The sequence below is a fragment of the Corapipo altera genome, unplaced genomic scaffold, assembly GCF_003945725.1.
Source record: "Corapipo altera isolate COAL_440 unplaced genomic scaffold, ASM394572v1 64, whole genome shotgun sequence".
In the NCBI taxonomy this organism is placed as follows: Eukaryota; Metazoa; Chordata; class Aves; order Passeriformes; family Pipridae; genus Corapipo; species Corapipo altera.
The window spans coordinates 12,448,632-12,461,208 of NW_020884893.1; the positions used below are offsets into that span (position 1 = coordinate 12,448,632).

General features: G+C 44.1%; 1 long non-coding RNA gene across 1 annotated transcript in view; it reads right to left on the minus strand.

Annotated features, from left to right (window-relative positions):
• Positions 1–9,021, minus strand: part of LOC113948466 — a 21,457-nt gene extending 12,436 nt beyond the window's left edge. The window contains exons 1-4 of the long non-coding RNA XR_003528156.1: positions 8,939–9,021; positions 5,068–5,169; positions 4,709–4,844; positions 4,176–4,287 (exon numbers count right to left, since the gene is read on the minus strand). This is a non-coding gene — a long non-coding RNA (uncharacterized LOC113948466). The remainder of the gene's footprint in view (positions 1–4,175; positions 4,288–4,708; positions 4,845–5,067; positions 5,170–8,938) is intronic.
• Positions 9,022–12,577: the final 3,556 nt, after the last annotated feature.

Consider the following 12,577-nt stretch of genomic DNA (forward strand, 5'->3'; position numbering starts at 1 on the left):
ATAGATAGATAGATAGATAGATAGATAGATAGATAGATAGATAGATATTGATGGCACAGAGGGAGATTTGCAGGCTGGAAGTACAGGTATGGTGAAGTCACCTTTAGCCCACAATGGGTATGGTTTGAGTTCATGGTTTAGGAGGTTTTGATAAACTTACACAGTAAAACCAGTTTCTTTGTCCCGTTTCCTTGAGGGCCCCTTTTGGCTGATGTTGGTGTCTGAGCAGCCAGGGCAGACTGGAGATGTCACAGCCACTGTCCCATGGCCCTGAGGTTCTGAAGGGGATGGATTGTGCATCCAGGTCCACTTAGGATAAAATCTCCTGTTTTCTGTGCCCTCATTTCCCCACCAGCTGTGGCTGTAGCTGGAAGGCAATGGCTCTGTGCTGTGAACACAAGAAAGACGAGACACAAAAAAAACAAGGCTCTTGCTCCCAGCTTCTGCAGCTGAGCCATTCCCCCAGCCACATACCTGTGCATGTGCAAGTAAAACAGATCTGTGCACACCAGCACATTCACTCAAGTGTAGGATATGACATAATTATAGCCAATTAAATAATTTTCCCTAAGATGCTTTTTAGAAATCAAGTTGTTACCTATTCATCAGGCTGTCAGTAAACACATCTCTCTCACATACAACATGTTTAACTTTGGCTCATGTTACATTACTCATACACAATCCTTGTGGCAATTAATGACACCTCTATCAGTTCCCAGCTTTTCCAAACCCCTGCAAACAAACAAAATTATTAATAATTGAGGGGACTATCCTTTATCCATTTGAGACTAGTTAGGTTTGGCTTGTTTGTTTGTTTTTTCTTACTATTTCTGTATTCAACACAACTTCTAGAGGCGGGCATGGAGTCACTGACCCCAGTCCTGGGAATGCTCAGTCCTGCCAGCACCTGGAGGAAGGGGATAGAGCACATCCAAGAATTGAGGAGTTCAGCTTGAGGAGGCTCAAGGTTTGCTTTGCTAGGTGTGCATTCAAAACTAAGTACTGTCACTTCACAGATGCAGATACATATACATGCTCATTTTGGTTCAGAAACACACTTGTTTTTGCCTATATATGTGTATATACATATATACTCACGTGTTCTGTGAGTGCATACAGGCCAGCCCTGGGCCTGCAGCCCAGCTGATTACAGTTCTCTGGGTTATGTTAGTTCTGGCTCAGTTTTCTGAAGTTATGTCTACATTTTCCCCTTGCATCAGGCAGTTCTTCCAGAGGCAGTGAGTGTTGCAGTCATAGAAGAAGGATGATGTATTGCCTGGGTCCGGAAATGTCAAGTGGACTGGTGGGAAGTGCATTTTGTGATGTTCATGGCAATGGCTTCACTAAAGCCCAGCCTGCAAAGCTGAAGGGCTTTCTCAGCCCCTCTACAACCTGGGCTTTTCCTGAACATCTACCAGCTAGACCTGCTTTAATCCATCACAAACAGCTTCTGTCCTTATCCCAAATAAGCCATGGAGCTTAAACAATGTTATTTAACCTCCCGTGCCCTCTCCCCATATTTCTGCTGGTGCCAAACACCCATAAACTCATTCCAAAAAGCCACACGTTACCCAAGCAGTGCTGCCTGAGGAAAGCATTCAGGAGTGTTTATGGGGCAGCTGAAGTGTAATGATTTAGTAGATGTTTATAAATGTTTATACTGTACAGATTAACATTCCCCAGGGGGCCTGTAATGAACAGAGTGCTCCAACTGGAATCCAACCAGCCAGCCTGGGCTGAATGAGCATGAATGAATCCTGCTGGCCTGCCCTCCCGAGCTGTTTACTCGCTCCGAGCGGGTTTCCTCCATCCCTGCTCCTCTGGCATCTTCTTTTGGGAGAGCCAGTAGAGGAGTCTGGTCTCAGAAGGAGCACAGTTTGGAAACAAGTTAGAAAATCCAGCCCATCACTTGGGTCGTTGCAATCAAACTGCACCAGACAAAAGAACAAAGAGCCCAACCCTTGTGCTGGGGAAGTGGAGGCTGGAACACCCGGTGACTTCAAAGGGAGCTGGGGCTCACTCTCAGAGCTTTCAAACATCACATCCAAGTGTAAACACTGCAATCATATTGAAGCAACTGAGTCCTGCTATGGGAGCAGGAGCAGGGCCTTGGTACTTGCAGAGTTTTGTGTTAGGTCACTGTGTTTACAAACCATGACTTCAGGCAGTGTGACATTGTACTGGAGGTTCCCAGAAAGGGCTGATGAAAGAAACACTGACCTACTGTGGGGAACAGCTCCAGCAAACACCCTGCAGGGGATGGACATGAACAGCTCCAGCAAACACCCTGCAGGGGATGGACATGAACAGCTCCAGCAAACACCCTGCAGGGGATGGACATGAACAGCTCCACCAAACACCCACCTGGAGCAGAGGGACATGAACAGCTCCACCAAACACCCACCTGGAGGGGAGGGACATCTCTTATCCGAGTAAGTGAATGAACAACTTCAAAGAATAAAAATATCTGCACCTGGTGTTGGGATTCATGCAATGGGTTTCAAACCTCCACAGGTTTAACAACATAAACACCAAACCCAAAAATTAAGGCTGGGAACTGGTGGGTGAAGCTGGGTCTGCCTTGATGCCTCAAGAAGCAATGAGCAAGCAGGTTTTAAAAGAAGCTAACAGAAGTGATGACCCTGAGAAGCATGAGAGAAAGATGGTTTCTTTTGGGCACAATGCCAGGTGGAAAAAATCAGCCTCTGAAATCACAGTAGAGAAACAAACCCCTCTGGAATTCTGCTGTGGTCAGGAGAGTAAGAGTTTTTATACATGACACATGTATATATTCTGAGAATGAATCATCTCAAGGGGCTAGGGAAGGGTGGGAAGAAAAGAGAAAGGATCATGGCATATCCATAGTCAGCATGGGCCAAAAAACACCAAAGAGAGCAAACTGTATCTTCAAGAGGGGAATACCACTGCCAGTGGATTTCTGCTGACAATCTTCTTTAAACTGTGCTTTTTTTTGCTGCTGTGATAAGATTTCTCACTTCTCCAAAAATTATTCTACCTCTGGCTCTGACAGTGACATGCCTGCACAGGACAAACAGCAGCACCACGAATTACAGGTGTTCTCAAAATAAAACACACACTATTCCTTGCAAACTCTTAAACCACAGCACTGGGGGCTGAAAATGCCTGCTGGGATTCTGCAGCCTCCCCAAGGGATCAGACACATGGGGAGGGCTCAAGACATAAAATTTCTTTCAATGGGTTTCTGAGATGTTTTTAAAGGCTGAAAATAAGTTTGCTTTACATCTTGGCTGGAGACACTGGACAAAGGTAATTTTGTCTGCAGTGGTTTATTTGCCCATCTCACAGAGCTGTCTCAGCTCGTTACAGTGTTTGGCAAACACTCCTGGTGCAAGTTCTGCTCTGTAACCCCACTTGGGTCTTTAGAGCAATGCAAAAGACAGATACTTGAAATCTTCTGGAGCGCTGTAACCATCAGGTAATTAGCTGGAGCAGACTCACAGAGTAGGAAAGGCTCACGAGAGCTCTGAAATGAAAGCACAAAATGCCTCCTGGAACTAATTTTAGAGTGGCTTGAAGTATTTAATCCTGCAAATTATTGCCAGTGAGGAAACCTCAAGGTACTGCTGGATCTTAATAGTGGCAAAGCAGCAGGAGGGGCTCACCCTGAGCTGCCTCCTGCTGCTGGCACAGCAATCAGACACAGGGGCAGGGGCATGGTTTGTTCCCAGTGACTTCCACAGTGGCCTGGAATTGTTCCTCTCTTGTGTTTGGAAAGGATCCTTTGTCAGCAAAGCCAATTCAGCCCTACCTTGCAAAGAGCAGAGAAAAGGAAGAGGAGAACAAATCCTGGGGGTACAGACACCCCTGTATCCCCCTAGACCCTCTGCCATGGGTGCTCCCCACCCTTCAGAGGGCAGGAAGGGTTCAGAGGGGGCACAAGGAGGCAGAGTGCTTCACTCTTCCTAAGACCTGTCTGATTTGGAAAGATGCCTTTCTGATTCCTTGCTCTGCTCATGAGTGCTCCTTAATGAGGCTGAGGAGATTGGATTTATTCTTTCATCCCTCCAGGAGTCCCTCTCTCCTGTGTGAAGTGCAGAAAGGAAATGTCAATCTTGTGAGGACTGTTTTTAGGAATAAGAAATGGCAGATATGGGACTAGAAACCAACTTCTTAGGTTCTTAAGACCTATTTACCCTCAAAAAGATCTTTAGGTCTGCAAACTCCTTTACTTGCATCAGACACCTTGTGAGGGAATTGGGAACTCCATGTTCCTTTCCACTGAGAAGATACTCCAGAATCCTGTTGCTGTGCTGGTTAAAAAAAATTTCCTTTATTTTCCAGACAGAATTTATTCATAGCCAATTAATACCCCTTTGTTCTTGTGCCAAAATATTCTTTTATCTTTAATAAGTAGTCTGTCTAGCTCTGTGCAAGCTCTGCACTTGATTGCTGCAGAACCAAGGAGTTCCCTCTTCCACAAGCCATAGGAAGAAATGTTAATAACAGAACATGCTGTAATATCCCATGCAAATTTTGCAGGAGCCCATCCAGGTGTGTGCAAGAATCCATGTACTAATTTCAAAACTATTTCTACTATCAGCTTTCCCAGCTGGAAAGATTTGTTCATCACTTAAAAACAAAGGAGAGGCAGCAACCTACATTTTAACATTTACCTAAAAATTGTTTCCAAATAGGAGAGTTGCAGTGTCTTCTTTCCAAAACTCACCAGGCACCAAGAAACATCTCTTCAGCAGAGCCAAGATTTAAGATCCTGCACATTTCATTGAACAACATCCATTTTGGAATTCAGATTTTGTCTCTTTCTAGGCACAGGTATCCTTTTGCACATGCACGACTTATATCTGCAAGACCAAGTGATCAAATATCAGAACCAAGGTTAGACATAAACCCTTATTCATCTGCATTATGAATCATTCCTTAAATATTGGATTATGTCTTGTTTTCCACCAGATTCTACCTCAGGATGGACAGTGTTCACTTAATAAGCAGATATTCAATATTTTGTTACAGTGTCATTTTTCAGCATGTGGCTTGAGGCCTTATTTACCACAAACTATTCCAAACCTGCTTGGAAGACACAATTGCTGATTTTCTTGTGAGCTTTTCTCGGCCATTATCAGGATGGCATCTGAGTGCTTCACAAGGCTCATTGCTCCTAACAGCACCCTGGAAAACGAGAGGATATTGTTATTCTTGTTTGACAGATGGGAAACTGAAACACAAAGAGATTCAGGTCAAAACATTTTGCTTTTGTTGGGCACCCAAACTGAGATGTCTGGGAATTGATTTCTCAGAGTTTTTAACTCTGTGCAGCATCACATGGCAGGAGGAACAGCACTGACAGTGCACTCTGCACACGGGAACACAGAAAAAATCAAATTAATAACCAGTTGGGAAGAATTGACTTCTCTGAGACTTGGTGAGAGCTTTGCAGAATTGAGATGCCTCAGCCATGAGATCCCCCATTTTCCTTTCAGTTCTCTCCCTTTTACTTCACTTTCCCTGTTTCCACAGCAAATACAGGCAAAGTCCACCAGAAACCAGACTCCTCCTCTACCCAGCTTTGACTCATCTCCTGAGCTGCTCCACCTTCTGAAGGGAATGAGCCCAGGGTCCTCTGCTAAATATAGCACATGGGCCTGTAATTAAAGACTAGACCAAACACAGGTACAAAAGGAAGCCAAATAAACACTTTGCAGGAAACCTTAATTTCATGAATTCCCGACACCCTTTTCTAAATAATAAGCTTTTCAAGGAGAACACTGTCTCCATTATACATATGTATATATAAAAATGTAAATTTTTATACAAATGTAATTTTTAATTAAAATAAAAATTCTTATATATATTTATGATATATACAATATATAGGATAGGAATGTTATATAAATGTAATTATATAAATTTATGTATATTTATATTCTTGTTCCTGAGTAATAATCAGCTGAAATTTTCCAAAACCTGGGAAAAGGTACCTGGCATAGTATACTAAGCCCAAATGATTAAAGTTTTCAAGTTAAAATTAGAGGTGATCAAAATCTGCCCAATAGGTTTCAGTTCAGCATTTTGACTGCATCTTTCTGTTTCAGAAAATCGGGATGTACGTGCCTGGGTAAGTCAAAACCATTTGTATTTTATAATGTTCACTGCTGAAGGAATATGTAGGAGCAGGACTCCAAATTTCCAGTATTCAGGAAATTCAGTTATTTCATGATTTCATTTCATTCTGAATCGAGAGAACACCTATGCCTCCCTTGCCTCAAACTTTGAAATTCCCCTTAAAATTTTATTTGTGTTGGGTTTACATTGTTCTAAATAAATCAACCAGAGCTGATACCAGCATGGGAAATTTCAGTGTGAATGTTTGGAGCTTGACAAGAGTTACAAGGAAATAAAGAAGCCTGGAAAGTTTCAAGCAACCCTAGTTACAGGTACATCACCAGCTATTTTTAAAATACCACTGCAGTAGCACCTAAATTTTGTTAGAAAACACTTATTAAATGTGCTCTGTGTTATTTTCAGTGCAGTGATACTCAGGAATGTATCCTCATTTTCCAGGTGCTTCTCTGCCTCTCCCACTTGGTCATAACAGAGTGAGGAGTGCAGCTCTGCCCTTCCTCAGCCACAGGACTGCCTCATTTCATACAGCCAAGACAAAAGACCCCAATCTGAACTTTTTTAACCCAAAGGACCCCCCAGTAACCTGTGGAAGAAGGAGCAGCAACTCTGAGCTTCCCAGCTGGGGCAGAGCAGCCCCCACAGGTAACACACTTGGGAGAACAGAGAGGGGACTCCTAAGAGAGGAAACCAGGGTTCAGGCTAATTCCATGCCCTGGAAAAGCTGGACAACCTGGCCTTTTCAATGACTAATATTTTGTTCTGTTTTCTTATCAAGGGGACAAGAAACTTCACTCCAGTGCCTTTGAAGGACATGCTGGGGCTTGTGTGAATGTTGGGCTTCTCTTGGTTCATAAAGGATCAGTCAGGGCTTCATGAGAACTGTCCAGGTAAAAACCCCCTGTGTGAGGATGTTCTCTTTTGAAGGGAGGTGAGAAATCAGCTCCAGCCCTGAGCTGAGAGTGGCTCCTTCCCAGAGCTGGGCAGTGGGGAGGGCTCAGCCAGCACAGGAGGAATTCCCCTGGAATCAGGAGATCCTGACTCACAGGGCTGCTCTCCCTGGGATGGAGGGGCTGGACTGAGTCTGGGCTGGGTCAGAGCAGGGCTCTGGCAGAGTTCCCTGGTACACAGTCAGTGTTCCAGGGAAATAAAGGAAATACGAGGACAAAACTGTTCCACAGTCAGTGACAGAGGCTCAATCCCCTGGGGCAGGAGCTGCCCAGGTGACAGGGGATAGGAGACCCTTCCCAGTTGGCATTTCCTTTCTCCCTTCATTTTCCTTAATCCTCTGCTCCTCTGCAATAATCACAGTAACTCACTCAGCTCCTGAGCATGATGCTCATGACACTGTTATAGCAGTTGTCCCCTAACCCGGGGTTTAGCCCTGATTTCAGCAGTGTGAGATGAGGCTGCACACAGAGCAGAGCTGACACGGGCCTGGAGTCCCTCAGCACTTTTCCTCAATAAATTAACCCCAGAGCTGCTGCCACAGCAGCCTGAGCAGTTTGCAACATTTGTATTTCTGCTTTGGCTTTTTATTGGTGTTTTTCACAAGCTCTTTTAATGCCTCCAGGAGTAATTTATGGGGACAGAATAGCATGAAAAGAGCAGATTCCACTCATTTAAATCTCTGGATGATGAAAATCACATGAGAAGAGCAGGTTTTGCATTGTCTCCTCTTCATAAATGGCTTTCTGAGGCAGTAAAAGCCATGTAAAAGCAAACATAAACACTGTATAAACACCGAGATATTCAGGTTTGTTTGGACTTACCCAAACACTGCCCAGAAATTTTCAGGTTCATTCAGGTTTGGGCTCTGTTTTGTTAACTCATTCCTTAAAATGTTGCAGGTTTTAGTTTTTGTTAACATAACCAACCAGATACATGGACTAAAATTTCTTTTAACTGATATTACTACACAAAAGGATTACTTTAATAGAAACAGTTCTTAGTATTATTCTTATTTCAGATTGTGATGAGTAATGTGTGTGACTATGGTGATTCTTTTTTCCTTTTTTTTCTTTATTTGGCAGCCCTCACTGCTCCTGCTCCAGCACATGATCTGGACACCCAGGATGGTCCAAGTTTCCAGCAACTGACATGCTGGTTATTTATTTTATAAAATAAGCAAATTAGTGAAGCATGACTTACAAACTCTTTGATCCAGTGACCACTCATCTGTGTACTCACATAAAGAACTGTAACCTTTTAGTGCTAATAGTAACAGCTCAGAGTAAGAGATGTGGGCAGGTCACTAAGTTTCCTTCCTAGGGCTGGGGGGTAGTTTTGGAGGTATCTGCCACACACAGAAGCTTCACATTTTTCAAGTTAAATGAAATTTCTAAAATAAGTAGCATTTGCCTTCTAAAGGCAAATGAAAGAGTTTTCTTTGCCCTGTCTTTTTTCATTAATTAATACTCTTAACTCCCTAATTTCCAGAAAAAGTCACAGAATCACAGAAGGGGTTGGGTTGAAAGGGACCTTAAAGTTCATCTTGTTCCACCCCCTGCCATGGGCAGGGACACCTTCCACTAGCCCAGGTTGCTCCAACCTGGCCTTGGACACTTCCAGGGATGGGGCAGCCACAGCTTCTCTGGGCAACCTGTGCCAGGGCCTCCCCACCCTCACAGGGGAGAATTTCTTCCCAATATCTCAATCTAAATCTATTCTCTTTCAGTTTAAAGCCATTCCCTCTTGTCATAGGATACAATGTTTTCTACTTCAGCTCTCCTATATTTCATGTTTTGCCTCATGAGACCAAATTTATTACAGTAAGGGATGTAATTCAATAGTATACTTTAAACAACCATGAATGTACCTGCTTGGCTCCTCATTTTTCACCAAGTCATTCGAGGAAATATTTACAAGCCAGAAGACTGCCCCAGAATTTGTGTGAATAATCCAGGCTTCATGATTCTGCAAGACAGAATAGAGAGTTAACTTGAGAGGTTTTTTTTGCTGCTAGTCACATCAAAATGCCATAAAAGCAGACAGATCCTTTCACACTCTGTTTCCCTAAAGGGCCATGGAAAGAAATCTCAGTCTAGACCTTCATCCAGCCAAAAACTCCTGCACCCATGCTCAGCTTCCTTCACTGTTATCTCTGTATAATCAGAGCAAATAATTCCCAGTGTACAAAATTGCCAATATATTCAAGGCTTCGCAAAATCCCAGCCCCCCAGACCTGAGCTGTGCAAAGTCACAGGATTATTCATAATTTCACCAGCCTGATTCAGCAGAAGGAACGTGGGATCATTTCAAGTCACATATAAAGCTGTTTATGGGTGTTGGGAAAAGCTGCGTCCCCTGAACAAAATATAGCTTTCTCTCAGCTTCATTCCTGGGTTTAAGGAGAATTAAACCATTCTAGAACTTGCTGGGAAAAGGGGAACAGGGGGATAGAGAAGGACAATTTATCTCTAAATTACATTGCTCTTCAGAGTAAACCACAGAGAGCTGTAATGGGACAAGTAATTTTTTTACCTAGTATAATTAATTAGAACCCATAAAACCCAATTAAACAGCACTTTTGAGACTATCAAGTGGTGCATGTTTGAAACTGCAAATATGACAGTATAAGTACGTTTTTATAGCTGGGCACACTCCTCAGGATTATTTTCAGTGCTCTACTAAAATGGGAAATGGCACCAGTTTGGCCCCTGATAATAAATCGCTTGGAAAGAGGAGATATTAATAATCTTTATGGGGGTAGGATGGGAGCCAGATGGGGCAGGGAGGGGAGTGTGAAAGTGGCATAATATATTGGCCTGGAAAACATAATCCAGGCCAAAGCAGAAATGGAATCTTGGTGTGTATCCGAGCGGGCTGGGAATATAAAAGGAGAGGTGGTGGCTGAAAGGGGACTCGCCCTGGGAGATGAGGAGGATGAGTTCCAAGGTAAGGAAGGGAACATCCTGCCAGGTAAGCACAGAATGGGAGCAAAGGACAGAGATGCTCCAGCAGATTTCATGGCAAGGAGAGGGAAACGTAACTGGGAAAAGGTGCTGGGAGCTCCTGTCCCTGCCCCGCTGCCCTGGGAGGGGGCTGTGTGTGTGTGCCATGGGTGTGATGGGCTCGACACACGATCCAGTGTGAGGAAAAGCTCACTTGGCCCTTGTTTATTGACCTTGGCAGCCGGGGCCCTTTGCCGTGTGCCAGGCGCTCATTCCCTGCCCCTGGAGCACCAACAGTCATTAGCACCAGGTCCATTCCAGTCTCACGTTTCCAGCAGTGACCCGTGGCCACCAGAGCCTCCACAGACACTTCATCATGCCCTGTCAGCAGCTCCCAGCCCGGGCACTGCCAGAGCCCAGCGAGGGCTCAGGAGAAGCCTCTGCCTCGGGAGCCGCTCCCTGTGCCCACGGAGAGCAGGGACACCCCACGGAGGCCTTCCTGCTCCTGGAATTATGAGTTTGTTTGGGTTTGGAGTATCTTATCCTTCAGAAAATAGCAATGCACTGTGATAAAATATATATACATATATGCAATGAACCACCCCGTGCTGGCTGAGCCCTGTGACAGAAGCAGACGATTAAATTCTGACAGTCCCACTCAGCTGTACAACGCTCCCCGTGCCGGCTGCTCCCAACAAGGGGTACCTCGATCTTATCAGTCACTCAGAAAATTCCTTCAGAGTCACCTATTAACACAGGAAGAATATTTGATCTAGAAATGCAGGAAAATATACTTTCAAAATAGATTTGGGAGGAGAAATGGAGCAAACAGCTGGTCTGGACAGAAAGTGTTGCAGCGAAGACTCCCAACATCCGCAGGGAGATCCAGGGAGGACTCAAGAGCATCAAGGAGATAAGAGCTTTCTGCAGAAATGCTTTGTGCTCTATGTTATGCTCTCTGAAGAGCTGCAGAGTGCTGTCACATTCTTTATATACATGGGGAGGCTATTCATCTCTTAGTTTTTAAGAATCCATTTACTAAACTAGAGAATCTTATAAATATTTGCATTTCATAAGTCTTATGCCATTTCACCTGCACTGAGGCCTTAAGCTTTCTCAACTACATAAATTATTTTAAGATCTGTCTCCTTAGTATATCTAAATACTGTCATTTTAGTTTGATAGAGACATTTCTTTCTCTTTGCTCTGTGTGTAATTTTCTCAGTTTAGGAACTACATCTTTAAGGTCGATTCCAACAGAAGCCTTTCTATGATTCTGTGAAAATGGGTAAAATTCTGAGGCTTTTGAAATCAATAACAAATCTCTCAAACTTTATTTGTGCCAAGATTTTGAGTTTAACATATTTAAGTAAATTCCTACATTTGTTTCTAAATGAGAGATCTGTAGCTCTTGAAGTGGCTTCTTGGGATGTGTTAATTTTGATAGGAAAATGAAAGGTGCTAATTTGTCCCTGTCGCCATATAATATTAAACAGTTAAATGTGGTCTGATTTTGGAAACAGTACATGGCAGACATCCTTAAAAAAATCATTCAAAAGGTACTGAAAGAATAATCTTTTCCAAATCTGTCAACAAGATTCTAGCCACTGTTCCTGGCACGAAATGTAGCTTAATTTGGTAAAACAATCACTTTTGCTCTTGCAAACGTAAAACAAATGGGGTCACGGAAAGAAAAGTGGAACATTAAAAAGACCCTTGATAAATCCTCGGGAGTGTGCTGCTGTGTTACTGTGGGGCATTTCCAAGGTTTTAAAAGTACAAGTAGATGTGGAGGCAGGAGGGAGCCCAGGCTGCAGGGGCTGCAAATCCAATTCCGAGCGTGGTTTTGCTGGGAATGCTTTTCCAGGTCTCACACCATTACATAGGATGTAGCATCATAATGATGTCAACCCTTGGCCCAAAGAACAAGCTGATTTAAGTTTTATGAGGGGAAGGATGAATCCTTCCAAAGGAATGGTGAGTGGGATAACACAGCTCAGGGAACTCACAGTTACACTTTGAACTATTTTTAGCAAGGTCCTGCAAGTTCAGGGATGGTTAGGAAAGGCCTGCACAGCTCAAGTGAAGCACAGCCTCTCCAAGCATTGACAATTTGCTCCCAGTTCTGCAGAGAGGGAATCAGACCCTCTCTTCCCTTTTGCTGAAGGTGACTGTGCAGCAAGGCTGCTCTGGGGCTGTGAAGGAGCATCAGAGTTTGTGCAAGGAGCCTTCCCTCCCTGTCCCCACCCCGGCACAAAGGACAAACACTCAGCTCACACTGGAACCAGCACATGCCCCTCTCTGCTCTCTCCAGGCTGCACCAGGGCACAGGGAAGGGAGGGGGCAGCAGCAGGACCCAGGTACTCATTGATGTGACTTCAGATTTTCAATCTGTAGGGAAACACAACCCCCCAAAGATCAGATACAAAGGAAACACAGGGGTGTGGGTTTTCCATCAAAGCTGCTGCTGCTCCTGCAGTGAGAGCACGTGAAAGACCTTCCCCCAGCTCCCTTTGGAAAGCCACTGCAGATGACTTCTGCCAGCTCCTGTTATGTTTTCCCCT